The sequence below is a fragment of the Gopherus evgoodei genome, chromosome 1, assembly GCF_007399415.2.
Source record: "Gopherus evgoodei ecotype Sinaloan lineage chromosome 1, rGopEvg1_v1.p, whole genome shotgun sequence".
NCBI classification, from domain to species: domain Eukaryota; kingdom Metazoa; phylum Chordata; order Testudines; family Testudinidae; genus Gopherus; species Gopherus evgoodei.
In genome coordinates, this window is record NC_044322.1 from 129,720,085 (window position 1) to 129,736,831 (window position 16,747).

A 16,747-nucleotide genomic window follows, 5' to 3' on the forward strand; every position below is an offset into this window, starting at 1 on the left:
TGATTTGACTGGAATTCCTCCCACATCAGATATAACAGGACACCATGTCTGTTACTGTATGTTGTTTCCTGTCTGTGTCTGACAGTGCCATTATGTCCATCACTACGAATCTCTTAAGCCTGCCTGGAGACTTAGGACATATGAAACCAACCTGTTACATCTCTGTTTGACTGATGCCCCATTTTCAGACAGGAAACAACATGCAGTGCTAACTAAAAGGTCTGCTCATATTGAGGGGAAGAATCCCACTCCTGTGGTCTGGGGTGTGACACCACAGATGATCTCTTCACATCCCTTTGCTTCAGCAGTTCATGAACTCCTGGAGAAGAGTGCTATTGTCCTTTTACTGGCCTCTGGGTGTGAGGCAAACATGCAGCCGAACTAGGGCTGCTTGCTCAGCTGCTGCGATGAGTCAGCACTCAGAACCAACAATGAGTCAGTCTTCAGGCATACAGCAGCAGCCTATCACTGAGCGGAACCTCAGTCAGATGATCCAAGACTCAGGTATTTCCACAGCCCCAGTAGAGCTGCAGATCAGTCTGAGCAACAGTGTTACTTGGCCAGGAACCCTCCTCTTGCCTTGAAGTGCACCAGACTCCAGGGATTCCTGTTCCAGCCTTGCCTGACCCTCAGCCCTTGCCCTGCTCCAGCCTCACTCCAGCCTCGTCACAAACCTGCTCTAGGCTGGTCTCCACATCCTGATCCCTCCGACACCCTCGGACTCTGACGACCCAGCTTTGACTTTTGGCATCTATCTGGACTCTGATTTTGGGACTGACTTGGGCTTGTCTTTGAACTCTGACCACCCGGCTTTGACCTCTGGGTCACACCTGGTCTCTGGCTATGATTCTGTCCCTGGTTTGTCTGCAGACTCTGATCTCGGTTTTGACCCTGGCCTGTCCCTGGATCTTGATTCCAGGAACACTCTTGGCCCAGGACCAACCTTAAACCCAGCTCTGACCCATGCTCCAACTGCTAATTATCAGAGGCAGTGCCTAATGTTAGGAACAAAGAATCTAGGGCATACTTCCATGATGGGAGACTTTATCTTATGAAGCAGTGACTCTGAAAATGATTTGGGGGTCTTGGTGGATAATCACCTGAACATGCGCTCCCAGTGTGACACTGTGGCCAAAAGGGCTCATGCAATCCTTAGATGAACAAATAAGGGGGGCTTGTGTAGCCGCTGAGAGGTTATTTTACCTCTTATTTGGCACTGATCTGACTACTGCTGCGATACTGTGCCTCGTTATGGTGTTCACAGTTTAAGGATTTTGATCAACTGGAGAGAGTTCAGAGAAGAGCCATGACAATGATTAAAGAATTAGAAAACATACTTTATAGTGATAAAAATCAAGGAACTCCATCTACTTAGTTTAACAAAGAGAATGTTCAGAGGTGACTTGTTTGAGCCTATAAGTTCCTACAGGGGACCAAATATTTAATAATGGCCTCTTCAGTCTAGCAGAGAAAGATATACCATGATCAAATGGCTGGAATTTGAATCTAGAAAAATTCAAACTGAAAACAAGGAGTAATTTTTTAACTGTGGGAGTAATTAACCATTGGAACAACTTACCAAGGGTTGTAGTGGATTCTCCATTACTGACAATTTTTAAATCAAGATGGGATTTTTTTTCTAAAAGAACTGCTCTAGGAATTATTTTGAGGAAGTTCTATTGCCTGTGTGATACAGGAGGTCAGACGAGATTATCACAATGGTCCCTTTCAGCCTTGGAATCTGTGAATTTTTACCATTACTGAGCAATCTGTAGCACCAGGGCACTGAAAACTATATCCTTATAGAGCGGATGCATTGGTGGGAAAGAGATGGTAAACATACTAAATAAATTCAGAAATCTATTGATATACCGGTCTTCTTGACCATTTGATCGTAGATCCTTGACCTGGCTCAACTGGGTACTCTTTGGCTTATCCACAGTTGTCACAAACTTGGCGCCTGATTTGTCTGGTTTCCTCCTCTTCACAATATGACTATGGGACAGTGTTGCAGACAATAACTCATGTGGTAGAAGGGTCCCCAATTTGACATCTGGAAGCAGCTTACAATGCCTAGCCTTTCTTTATACAGAGGCTATCCTCTGGATTTGGAATCTGGACATTGAGCTCTGATGTCTGCAGATGAGTAGAGACTCTCCTTCTTTAGTTAAGTAGGCATACACACACACACACACACACACACACACACACACACACACACACACACACACACACCAGCCAACATCACTGGTTTCAATGGAGAAACCATTTACCCCTTGGATGTTTGTTCTGACTGCTCATAGTTATTTCAGCCAAACACTAGTCCCATTTCAGATACTTGTTCTGGTATATTTCTCTTCATCTTGAATTCTTGACTCCAATTGTCTGCTGTATCATTGGGTGGGAATTCCAGCCAAGCAAAATGTTAGCAGACTTTCATGGAGGTTAGATATTGCAAGATAGATTAACTAGACTAAATCCTTAGACCAACAGAGGGTGAGCATTTCCAAGGTGACACACCACCCTTCCAAGTTTGCTGCGTTGGCTTTAGAGATAGATCACACCAACAGAGTAGCACAAAGCGGTCGCAATGCAGAGGATCTCACTCATAGTCTCAGTTATAACATCAGACAGCACCAATCCAGAACCAAACAAATCTTCTGTCTCATTTCATAGTCTTTGAAATAGTCTGTTTCATTAGTAAATCTGAGGAAGCTCTACAGAACAACAATGGGAAACCAAAGGATACACATTTCAGCATAATGAGTTTCAACAACAGAAAAAGCTCAAAACGAAATGCAAGGCAGAAAACCTGAACAATTCCAAACCAAACTTTTGGGAAAAGAAGTCTGCTAGCAATATATATATATATATATATCCAGAGTGAGACTAAAGACCTCTGTTGGTCTAAGGATTTAGTATAGTTAATCTAGAGTGATATGGAGAGCCTGCAACTGAAGTCAGGGAAAATAAGTTCACATGGTCCATGTCCAGTACTGAAGTGAGAGTAATAGTAATACTATTGACAAAGCTGCTGATGCAGAAGAGGCTGATTGCCTGATCGAGAAGCTCTTAAGTATAATCTATCCCCTCAGGGGAACTCCGGGCTAAAGAATGTGAAAGACCTGAGAAAGACGTTGAAGTAAAATATAGTAAAAGAGACGGCTATAAAAAGTTATGTCTAAGGTCAAAGAGAAGGGGGGAAAGGCTAGTCCACTGTCAAAGGAAAAGGCTGAGCCTGATGTCAAAGAAAAGAGAAAGGCCAAGCCTGAGATTAAGGAGGAGGAGGAGGAAAAGGCCAAGCCTACAGCTAAAGGAGGGAAAAAAATCAGTCTAGAGCCAAAAAGATGAAGGACAAACCTAACATCAAAGGAAGGAAAGGCAAGAAGGGCTTGGGGGACATGCTGAGATGTGTTGAAGCTGAAAGAGAAACTGGAACAATAAGAGCTCTACAGAATCACATTCAGAGAGATGCCCAAGACTGTCATGGTATAGCTGTCACAGATTGTCCATAAAGAGCCAGATGAATAGGAGGCTGAATAATCCTCTCCATGTCTTAGAGTTCAGGTAGTCTGCTCTATCCTCCACTTGAAATAGAGAGTTCAAGCTCCTTGGGGCTTTTAATATTAATCAGTGATTCTGAAGCTAAGAGAGAAGAGATGTACTGAAAGACACTTAAATATTAGCTATTACAGCAAGGTTCTCACTACACTCAAACCAATGTTGACTATCTGTGTCACTTCCAGTTTATTACTACTAAAGCACTTACCTCTATTGAAACCACACAGGATTTACTGTGCACAACCAGGCTCTGCTGGCACATTTGGCTTTACCCCATATGTCAGTTTAAGAGCCTTCATGCACCGTATTCACAATACAGAGGAAATACTTTTCAGATGTGCACAGGTACAACTTACATACATAATATTTAGCACTTGACATCTTTAAAGTGCTGTGTAATGACTGACTAATCACCAAGGCGCTAAGAAGAGAGGTCTAGTATAGCAACAATCAAAACCTGCTCTACAGTTTCAAGAAATGATAGATTTGTGTTAATTATACATACTTTCCTCTAATATTGTCTAAAATATTACCTTTGATGTTATTTAAAGAGATGTTTCCAATTATTCAGGTTGCAGAACAACTTTCACAGTGTTGTTGTGATGAATGTACAGGCAGCACGTCATGCATTCATCTTCACTGGGCGTCAATTTTAAAGCCTAGTTACAGCCACTTCACCAACTCTGCTGATGCAATTGTTTATTGTCAGGCCAAAAAGGGTTGTTGCCTCTTTAGGACCCCCTCTTCAACTGGGTTATGGGGGAAGGATTGTGGGGCTGTATAGAGCTGGGAGGAACAGGAAGTAGCCAGATCAGGTGAGGGGACACTGCCCCTCCAGCTGCTCTGGGGAAAGGGGATATTTTATACCTTGGACAGTTCCAGAGAACCCTCCTCTCACAGCAATTGAGCTAGCAGCACCCATGCTAGCTGTCTTTTTGATTCTGGGGCTGGGAAGGAATTTTTCCCTCACCACCAGATTAGCTAAGGCAGGGTGGATTTTTTCACCTTCCCCATAGCAGGATAAAGACCTGGTAAGGTAGGTAAGGAGAGAAGGTCAAGATATCACAACTCAATAAGTTACAGGTGTGGCAAGCATCCAGTGCAGGTACTAATTACAGAGGGGATATGATCAATTGAAATCTGCAATGGAATTTAGGGGAATGCATCATTTAAGGAAGCTGGGCAAATGGGGCTGTGCTGCTAAGATTTAGTATAGTGAGCAGACAACCCCTTCTTTTTCCAGCTCCCTTAGCCCTCATAAGAGGAGAGGATGATGGGGTCCCAGCAATGGGCTGTCTGGGACCAGGTTGGGAAGAGGTAAGGCTGACAGTAGAACTTCCAAATAGGTGGAAATTATTAAGGAAAGAATAACCTGTAATGTACTGTCAATGTATTTTCAGGTATTCCCAGATATGCTCTGAGAATAAAATTGTGGCCTAATTAAATCACATCCATTGCCTCCTGTCTTTCTTCTGGCACAGCCAGGCCAATGTCATAGACCCCTGCTCCTGATCCTGCAAGCCCTTTATGCTTCATTTATCTGAAAGACTCCTGTTCAGAAACATTCACATAAGAGGAAAAGGCACTTGGAAAAAGGAATTGGGTCAAGAAGTTTTGATTCATCTGTGAAGATCCATGCAAAAATCCCCAAGCATAAAAAGAAATCTTACAAAAAGTGAGCAATGCCAGCTCAATGGATTCATACTGAAATTCAGTGGGAGTTGGACTCCTAATGGCCTAAACCTTAGTGAAAATCCTAACCTAAGTTACTATTTGATCTGAGAAGACAAAAACATGCATTCTGTACCAGACATATTGGTACTAAACTATCTTAAGGGAGAACAGGAAGTTTTCATTATATATGCTTTTGAAATGAATAATTACACCTCTGCCTCGATATAACACTGTCCTTGGAAGCCAAAAAATCTTACCGCATTATAGGTGAAACCGTGTTATATTGAACTTGCTTTGATCCACTGCAGTCCGCAGCCCCGCCCCCTGGAACGTTGCTTTACCATGTTATATCCAAATTCATGTTATATCGGGTGGTGTTATATCGAGGTAGTGGTGTAGTTGTTTTCATTCAACCACAGAAAAAGAGTGCACAAAACTGTAGTCAAAATAACACCAGAGATTTTGGATTTTAAAATGTTTTTAGAAATAAAAACATATTTTTTAGATCTTTAACTGGGGTGCCAGATGGTTCTTCTGAAGAAACCAGATATTTTGATATTTGGTTAATTGACAATGTGTGTGTGTGTTTGTGTGTGTAAGTATGTGTCTGAGAGAGAGAGAGAGAGGAATTTAAACTGTAAATGTATCTAGTTTAATTTCCACCACTGCAATATTTAAACATTTATCATATAAATTAAATCTACATGAGACACACTGAAGAAACCTGAAGTTACTCCTGATTGCACTATCTACTACTGCTTAAATTGATCTAATTTACGTCGCTCAGGGATGAGAAAAAGCCTCCCTCACAAGTGATGTAAGTTTCGCACTGTCCACAGTGATGCTATGTTGTCAGTAGACAACACAGCTTCCACTTCTCAATGAGTGGAGAATTTATGCTGATGGAAGAGTGCTCTCCCTTCAGCATTGCATATCTTTACCAGATGTGCCAGAATGGTACAGTTGCATTGGTGCAGCTGTGCCGATGTCGCACTGTAGTGTAAACTTGTCCTGAGAGCACAATTTGGCCACAGATATTTAAATATGGCTACAGACCTTTAAACTAGACGTTACAACATATCATCTGAGCAGGACTTTTCTAGGTTCACTGGCAGCTCCTTATCTTCAGCACTAATACATAAAACAATAAAATATTGGTGTAACTATAGCAACAACATGTTTGTACATCTTAAGTGTGGACAGGTACATCAAATACTACACATCAAGGGTACATTTTTGTATAAAATCTATCTCCTACTTAAAACTCCTCTATCAGCATCCCCATTTGTACTGAGACTTTATAAACCACATACACAGACCTAGCCATTAATGTCTTCTATATGGATTAATATTAATTCATTAATAGAAGTCACAGCCTCAGGTACCTTGCCCTGGCACACATGGGAACAGGTCACAGAACAGTAACGGGAATAAGATAGAGAACAATACGATTAGTATAATATTAATAATACGCACCAGCTCATATTAAAAGCAGGTTAAATTGCCCCCAAACTACTCCCATAGCTGAATGTCCAGTGCAGATCTCAATATCACCCCCCAAACTCTTCCGCACCACACCAAAATAAATAAAGAAACGAATACAAACCAAATTTCTCTGCAATTTTCTCAAACAAGGGTTAGGGACACTGATGAAGGGAATCCTAAATCTGTTCTAGATCTCCCCTCTTCCCACAAAATGAACAAGCCTCAGAACATCCAGTTTTGTTAAGGCTGTCTGGCTGCTAAATGGGCTTGACAACTTTATAATCTGCTCTGGACTGTCCTGCCAAAATTGACACAAAATCATAACCCACAAATTCCAGGTCTCTAGCCACAGTGTGTAAAATGATTTGGTGAACAATTGGTGAAATCCCTCAGAATTTCAGGAAATATAGCACAAAGAATGCAGCCACAAAGATATAACAGAATGGGAAGACAGAGTAGAAAAGACAAATAAATGGCACCAATCTGGGAGGAGCAACTGAACATCTCTAGAAGAGGAGGGGGGAAAGGGTGCAATTGTGGCCCAGTAGCCCAATATCACCCTGCCGGCCAGCTGATAGGCTGGGGTAAAGGGAGAGGGACATACCTCCATCATCTGTCAGCACTATAAAGAACCATTGGGCATGAAATGGGGTAGGGAGGAGCCTTTACCCCCACTCAACCCAGCACCACAACTGTGGCAGAGTGCAAAAGGAATCCTACTCCTTGCCTGGCCAGCTCAAACCCCATACAAAAACGCTCTGTTCAAAGCACATTAGTCACACTTCAAAGTCTAGCACTTGAAAGTTAGGAAATTCTAGAATTAAGGTTGCCTGTCCAACCTTAATTCAGCCACTTGTGCTTACACATGACGGTGCAGTCTTTAATTACATGACCACATATTATTTTTCCACTGGAGCCCTTCACAATTTGTAGGTACAAAGTGGCAGATGTAAGGTTGCACAGGCAACTAAAAACACAGCACTTCCTAACTTATGAATGTTTGACTTTGCAAACTAAATAAACATTCAGTTAATGTCAGCGTGACCAGACAGCAAATATGAAAAACTGGGACAGCAAATATGAAAAACTGGGGGATAATAGGAGCGTATAGAAGAAAAAGAACCAAAAATCAGGACTGTCCCTCTAAAATCGGGATATTTGGTCACCCTAGTTAACATACATTGTTTGTATTTATTATGTATATATAGCAAATATATATACACATATGTTATATAAACACACACACTATAAACAATCTGATGGCTGCTCTGTAATTCTCCTTTCCTATGTTGCTTGTGTTGGGGGCAAAGACACCAATAAAAACAGCCTGTGCCTCTCGTCACCCTGCCCACTTTGCTTGTGTGTTCTATCCTAATCCCTTTCCCTTTGTCTGTTCTTTGTCTTTTCAGATTGTAACCTCTTTTAAGGCTAGGGCTTTCCCTGATTATATATCTGTTCATGGCCTAGCAGATTGCTTAGAGAGGGCACCAATATTATTAGAGACAAAGCTAAGGCACTGCCAATGAATGGAACTTAGAAAAGTCCTACAGGAAATAGTTATTTCATTCTGTGATGGGGTCACTGGGGCTTATTAAAGCTATTTTAATTTCACTGTATTCCAGCTAAATAGCCTAAATATGCCAAGGAATATTAAAAAGCTAAATTTCCAGTGGAAGAATGTTTTGAAGTTAATGGTGGTTTATTATCATTTGGGACTCCTCAGCCCTGTATCCTTAACCCCAAAGGGCATGTTGTAATAGCTCGTTTAAATGCTTCAGGACAGATATTCATATGATTTAAGTCTGTGTAGCTTCATCTTATTGGAAGTCAGTGGAGCTCTGCAGAATCACTAGCTGGGACTCTGGCACTAAATCCTTTTGGTTAGCTGTTATAATATTAAGACGTTTGTGCTATTTATTTATATTCAATATTCTTCTTTGGTTTAAACAAAAAACAAATTGCAAAAAGAAAATTAATTCATTAACTATAACACTGGATTAAAAAAGCTATTGAAGTTCTAACATAATGAACAGTGTACTGAGCTCTTTGCATTGGGACTCAATGGTCAACAACAACAAAAACAAAAGTCCTTTCCCCTTGAGGCAAAGGAGTATCTCCTACAGCTGTCAGTAAGTTAGATGCTGCTATAGACACTGGAGTAGACTATGATCAAACCCAGAGTCTGTTAAATTCAGTACAGTATTCTTATCCCTGTCAGTGCACGTACGATTGTCATGAATCCTGTTATTTCCACTTTTTTACTTTTGAAAAGGTTAAAATGTCAAATCTTTTCCTGCCCCACTCTTGCTCAGTAGAACAGAGATATTCAGCTGTGAATAAGATGTGAACATGATGGTACTCTCAAAATTTTGTTTTCCCAAATCAAAGAAGGCAATATTTGGGTTGAGAAGATAAATTTCTTAGGGACTGATCTAATGCCCATTGAAGTCTATAGAATCAAGACTCCTAATGAATTTAATGGGGTTTGGATCAGGCCCTCAGAACCCAAAGTCAATTACCTGACAGCTGACGCACAGCACCAAAATACTCTACAAACCTGTTTAAATTAAATAGTGACTTCAAACAGATGGGTAACACTTTGTACTTCAGTGAGCTATGCCATCAAAGAGTTATACATTAAGCCTCACAACATCTCTGTGACAGGGCCGGCTCTACTGTTTTTGTCACCCCAAGCAGCAGGCCAAATTACTGCAGCTGAGGGCGGGGGCAGTCTGTGTGCCATCAGGGCGACACATGCGTTCCCGCGGTGGCAGCAATTTGGCGGCAGCTTCTGTCTTCAGCCAGAAGACAGAAGCCGCCGAATTGCCATCGCGGGCAGATGAACATAGAAGTTGTCATGGAATTGCCGCCACCATGGGAACGCGCATGCAGCCCTAAAGGCACACGAACTGCCCCCGCCATCCGTGGCGGCAATTCAGCATGCTGCTTGGGGCGGCAAAAACACACGGACTGCCACCCCTTGCAGATTGAGGCCCCAAGCACCTGCTTGGAATGCTGGTGCCTGGAGCTGGCCCTGCCCTGTGAGGTCTGTAAATGTTATCTCAGTTTCACCAGTGAGGAACTGAGGTACATAATTTATACCTTGCACTTAACATAGAAGGCTAACATTTTGCACACTGCAAGGCAAATAATAACTTAGAACTGTATGTCCATAGCCTCTAGAGGGATATGTTTCTAAACCAGGATTGTTATTCAAAAATAGGGATCTAAACTTAGGCAACTAAAGTGGCCTAAGTAATCAGCAGCTCCCATTGAGATTAAGCCATTGCAGTGGTAAAGTCCCAACACTTTTAAACTGCTCTACACGTTTTGGGTTTTTTTTGTTTGTTTGTTTTTTGTGAAAGCCCCAAATGCTTGCAGATATGTTTAGTACCATCTCTACACAAAAATAAATTATGTTAATAAAGCTGTACACAATGCAGTAATCATTTTCAAGGTAATATGCATTCTCTAGACTTCCTTTCAATCCATATTAACAGCAAATACAGCAGCACTGCAGCACTCAGTACATTATGCAAGTATTTCTATAACCATTAAAGATGCCCGAAGTGCAGCAGAGTAAGACCAACCTTATAGACAGACAAATGATAAATGCCTTTATCACTATAGCCATTAGCAGGTTTTGCTGTCAGTATATTACTTTAATAATTAATTCTGCTCACTATACAAGAGGATGTCATGGCAAAGGTGGGTTGATATATGATACATAGTTTAGTTCCAATATTTTCATGTTCTATTTGAGTCCTGAAATATTTTGGCCAAGATTTTTAAAAATCACTAGTGATTTTCTGCGCCCAACTTGAGATTCCCTACTAGGGGCCAATTTTTCAGAAAATCTGGAGAATCGTCCCTTTGAAACTGTGGCCCGTTTATGATGTAGAGACCTGCCATCTACAAAATGGACTGAGACTACCACTGTTTGGTGACGTAATTGTAATGAAACATTATACTCACACGAAATCCTAACTGGCAGGGAGTTAACACCACCATAGTTGGCACTCCTATGAAAAAGCTCGGCACAAAGGCCAAGATTTCACTAGAAATAACCTGATTTTCCCTCATCCCAAGAGGTGGTCAGTATTTCACATTTTTTAAGTTGTGTTTATTTCAAATTCATTTTCAAATTTTTTCATTTTTTTTTCCAAAAAAGATCCTCATACACAGAAATAAAATAATAGATTATCAAATGGTTATTTAAAACCAGGCTTTTAGCAAATGTAAAATTTCAATATCCACTTCAAATATCAAGAAGTCACTTTTTTTCTTTGCAAAAGGCAACAAGTTTTGGCAGTCAACAATTGTTTAAAAAAAACATTTTCAAAAGAGGACTCTAAAAAAATAAGAAAAAAGAACTTTTCATCTGAGAAATGTTGTCCAGCTCTAATATACAAGATATAGAGAACCGTACACATTGTCACCACACTTATTTTACCTGTTCTGTGAGTGAAGTACGTTTATTAATATACCATCTTAGCTAAAGGCCATTGTTCATAATAAAATAAATATAAATTTTAAATCAATAGAACTTCAAAAACACAAATTAAATTAAAAAAAACAAGATTAACTCTGACATACAATTATTTACACAGTCAAAATCACCCCTCTAAAATGATACACAAAAATAAAATATTAATTTAGGGCAAAAGTAGTCTCTCTTTCCCATACTTTTTTCTTAATTTTATGACCAACCAGACAAATAGGCTGATAACCTGTAAAAGAGAAATATTTTCACTACATAGCAACTATTCTAATTTCTGAGGCGATGTAGTAAAGGGCATCTGGGCCAGGAAAGGAAATTCATTTATTTATTGGGTGGCAGTACTGTTCTGTCTTCTGTGAGAGACAGAAGACTAGTCTAGAGGAAAGACCATCAGTTTGGCCATTTTTCGTGAGTGGTATTATTTTTCTAAAGAAAATGGAATGAAAATTATCAAAACAGTCAGATTTCCATAATGACATCATTTGTGCTAACACACATATATAAATAAAGGTATCCATACAGGTTTTCACTATAGCCCCTTGTTTTTATTCAATTATAACTTTAAAAAATGGGTTAAGAGAGTTTCTGTGATAATCCTGAAGCCAAAAGTGATTATTTCCTTTTGAAAGCTTGAAATAGTAACATATTTCAAACCATCTTTGCGTTTACAAATGGAAAAAGTATACTTTTTTTCTGAAAAAACTTTGCAGTCTGGATTGTCCTGAAAGAAGGTCCACTTATCAGTAACTCTCTCAAATGAGTCGAGTGAATCATGAGGACTTTTATTAGTGTCTCAGTTGGGGTAATTGTGTAGGATATACACAGTGATTTCAGTCAACAGGCTTCCATTAGGTGGCTAAATCTACTCTAATGTTTGTCTTTCATTTGGCACATACAGCAATCAGATAACAGATGTGGAGTTTGATCCCTCAACCCTCAGGCATAGCTGCCAGAGTGGCAGTAGAACATACACATTACAGCAACCTCAGATGGAAGCCATCCTGACCACAATGACAAGTTTCCCACCCCTTCCACATTATGAATACTCAGAACAAAAAGCTCACAAATAGAGAGCTGCTGTGTATGGACTACATAGAATAGTCATAGGAAGCCAACCCTGATGATACTCCACTCCATGCCAAGAAATGTTCTTGCAAAAAATCATACATTTGGTGACCAATATACGAGGTGTGCTATTTACTTGAGGACTTTCATACTCTATATCCCTTGATGAGATATGTCTATCATCAACAACTGACTCCTGACTTCTGGGAATGATTAGAACTTCTGCAGGACAGTTCCAGACAGATCAGTAATGTCCTTTGGTCACCAAATAACCTGCCATCAATTGTACCAAAAGCCGCTGAGAGGTCCAACAAGTCCAAATTGGCCTGATCATTCATGACCCTGACGAATATAATCTTAATCCCAAATTCAGGCCAGAACCAAGGATGTCAATAGTGTCCAGCTCTCCCGGAAATGGAATACCAGCCACCCATTCAGTCACTTTCCTGAAAAAGGGAAATTTGAGAGAGACAGTAATTGGCAAGCATCAGAATTGTCTTGCTGAGAAGGGGACAGACCTCTTCATGTTTAAAGATGGTCAGTACCGTTCTGCAACTGAGAGAAGCTGATAATGCCTATCAATAATGTCGCCACAGCTGTGGCTCTTGCTTTAAGCAACTAATATGGGCAAGTGTGAAAACTGCAGGCAGTGAATGCTTACAATAATAAAGAAGACCGTGGATATCCTCTGTAGAAACAAAGCAAAATGTATGGAGGAAAAGGCACACTACAAAAAAGAGTTCACCTGAATAGTACCTCACTGTGTCCACAGATGAGGACAAATAATATTTGTGACATCCTTGGTGAAAATTTTCATTATATATATATACAAAATCCTGTGGAAGATGATGATCCAGTGTTAGCTCCACAGTTTCTCTTTCCTAAGCTGTAACCAAGCTACTGAAAGTCCAAGAGACTTGTTGGAGTCACAGTGGTGAATTACAGTGACTTCTGGGGCCAAAGAATTCTGAGGTACCAGGCAAGAATAGGATGTCCAGGGCACTAACAGAGGATAATAGCTGTCATTGAGCTGCTGACACTTGGCTGGAAAGGAAAAATCAGATACACTACTTCACCAGAAGGGAAATCACAGAAATCCATAAACAATTAGTCTTTGGCACCATGATCAGCTCCATTGACACAGGTGCAGAAGATCCACAGCATGAAAATGTATGATAGGCCACATAAGAGTGACTTGAACATCCAAAGTACCTATAAAAAACCGAGAACCAAGGTTGAGCATATGATCAGCTCTCTGGGCACTCTCCTTGATCCTCTGTGAGTTAACATTTCATTTTGCATAGCACTCTCAAGAGTTAAGAGACAAGTGTTATTAAATACAGGCACCTTCTCTTAAGTCTTGTTACTTTGGAACTATTGGAATAGTGCATGTTTCACATGGGCAATGGCATAGAAGTTCTGCAAGGATCTTTCACCACCTATTAAACCAACTAAACCTACATGGGTAGGGCATATGAATGCGATAAAGATAAACATATTTTACAGTCTGGATTTTCTTATTTTTCTGTCCCAATGGCAGAACTGTTGAAATCCACAGTTATGATTTCTCAAGTTCCTAAGGTCAGTAGAAGCATTCACTTGGAAAAACTAAAATGGGCACATGATCCAGTTTGACCACCAGATAGGAGACAATTCTAAAATGATTACTTTCATTCACGTCTGGCAACCACAACATAGATCACTAGGGAACAATTTTACATGACTTTAATAGGTAGTTTTTCTAGGAATTTAAGCTGAAACTAGGGTCATCGTTTTGATGAAATACCAGTACTTCTCAATCTTTAAGTGCTTGGATGTATCTAGAAAGATCAAATATTTTGTTGCCTATAGTATAATCAAGAATAGTTGCGGATGCTACCATGTTGTTTCCCGCCAATCCAAAACCCAAGAACTTCAAAGGCAGTTCAGTACTCCACACTAGTAACAACTCTAATAAATCTAACCATCTGATCCCACAACATCATTCCTCAAAGTATAGCCTCCTCAATTTAGTATCTCTGGGAACAGTACAAAGATATGAGAGTAGTGATTTTATGGGGCATTAAGTATCAGAGGGTAGCCGTGTTAGTCTGGATCTGTAAAAGCAGCAAAGAATCCTGTGGCACCTTATAGACTAACAAAGGTTTTGGAGCATGAGCTTTCGTGGGTGAATACCCACTTCCTCAGATGCATGGGGCATTAGTGGCTGTGGATACATTTGATACTTTGTGGACACCCTGAGGCATCTGTGGGTATCAGGTACTTTTGCACTGATTGACAAAAGTCAGAAGTACACTTAAATATACAGTGTGGAGATTATTTAAGCATACATCATTTGGCAGACATAGAAAAAACTAAAAACTATGTCATAAAACTCTAAGGGAAGGGTGATGTGGAACACAAAATGAAAGAGAAGACCTTGTATTCTGTTGTTGTTGTTGTTTGTAATATAAACAAGCTTGTAGACCTTATTGGTTCTGGCTGTATTAGTACAGCAGACTGTGAGGGAAGTTAAATTTAACTTTTGTCCCCAAAGCTATCACACAGTTGCTTTTTTTACATAATAAAAGTGGGTTTTCCAGTATTCTTGCATACTGTGTTAGAGCTCAATATCATAAGCTAATAAGTAGAAATAGTGGGATCTATGCATATTCTAAAATTAATATTATACATCAATTCTTTTGTTAAAGGAAAAATGAAGGATGCAATACAAGAAGACTTAAGGCCATTCTTCCCTGAATTCTTACTCAATATTTTCCTTTCTATGGGGAAGCCAAGGCCCAATAAAAGTTCTTAAACCAGGCCTGTGGAAATCGTGCTGGTTGTGATCTCCAAAAGATCCTAGTTCCTTTTAGACACCACAATAACTGGCCAGATTTTCAGAAATCAAAATCTAGGTGATAAATGACCCAATGAGAACTGCGGGGTACTGAGCACTTCTGAAGACCTAGAGTGAGAATCTGTGACGTGTCTAAAGGAGCTGCAGCATGGCTTGGAGGCAGGGCAAAGGAATTAAAGTGGCTTCAAGATGGCTTTAGAGCCTTCCTTATCCTGGACTGCTCCAAGAGCTGGAGCAGCCTCTGGCACAACTCAGACAATCCTGGGGCCTGTCTAAATTAGAACAACTTCTTGGAGTTGCTATATGGGCCACAGCATGACTGGGAATAGTCGCAGCACTATATGCTGTGTCCTACACCCCAACAGGCCCTATTGCTCCCAGTTCTACCTCTAGGATTCCTCCTATATCAGGCGTTAAGTGGGGGATCCTTGGAAGATAGCCTTATGGCTATTTTCTGCAGTGACTGAGCCCCTCAAAGAACAGGGACTCCTTTACCATGCACTTAGCCTCTTAACCAATGTAAAGGGACTGGAGCAGGCATGAGAGGTGCCTAATTGGAAGCAGAGCTCTTTTGAAAACTAGTTCCTAACTGAAGGTGCAGAGCACTGGAAAAATCTGGCCTAAGGTGTGTAATGAATGTGATGGGAGGTGATCTTTAAGATAATTTCTGTATTAAAACATGGTCCACATTATGACAAAACTTGCAATCCCTGGTGCTGCTATGTGTTATAACAGCTTTCAATTTAGGTAAGAGAAAAACATCTAAAAAAGTTTATTCCCCCTCCCAAGCTGAACACAACCAAGAATAAATGTAATAAATGATGATTTTTAAAAAGTCATTCAACTAAGGGCTCTCTAAATCAATCAAGGGCTTGGATACATCCATTTAACTTTCAACCCTTACCATTGAATTTCTGTATTTATTTTTATGGATCTTTGCAAACATTCATTCTGCACACTAATGAAGACAAAACTCTCTTCTTCAAATTGAATTATATTTCAGCCAAACACGGATTTTAGTTATTCTTTAATAGAAAAATACTCTTGAGTATAGTTGTTGGGATTTCTTTCCTATAATTCAGTGCTCATTTATTTACAAACAGTATGTACTATAAATAATCCTGATGCGTGTCTGAGCAGAAAAACAGATCAGTAAAAGGCAATAAAATAGGTTGTGGGAATTTTTTCCCTATTCAAATGTTTTTTTTGTCCACCTACACATGAAACTCCTGCCCAGATAAAAATGAAATGTCAATATATACTGGAAATTAGCTGACCTTAGGATTTTATATAATTTAGAACAGGGATCGGGAACCTTTGGCACGCAGCCCACCGGGGTAAGCACCCTAGCGGGCCGGGCCAGTTTGTTTACCTGCCGCGTCTGCAGGTTCGCCCGATCGCGGTTCCAACCAGCTGCAGTTCACCGTCCCAGACCAATGGGGGCTGTGGGAAGAGGCGCAGGCTGAGAGATGTGCTGGACGCCACTTCCCACAGCCCCCATTGGCCTGGAGCGATGAACCGCAGCCACTGGAAGCCACGATCGGCCAAACCTGCGGATGCAGGAGGTAAACAAACCGGCCCAGTCCACCAAGGTGCTTATCCTGGCGGTCTGTGGGCCCAAG

General features: G+C 40.5%; 1 protein-coding gene across 3 annotated transcripts in view; it reads right to left on the reverse strand.

The window, feature by feature from the left end:
- Positions 1–16,747, reverse strand: part of NLGN4X (neuroligin 4 X-linked) — a 290,649-nt gene that overhangs the window by 259,109 nt on the left and 14,793 nt on the right. The gene's annotated exons all lie outside the window — the stretch shown is intronic.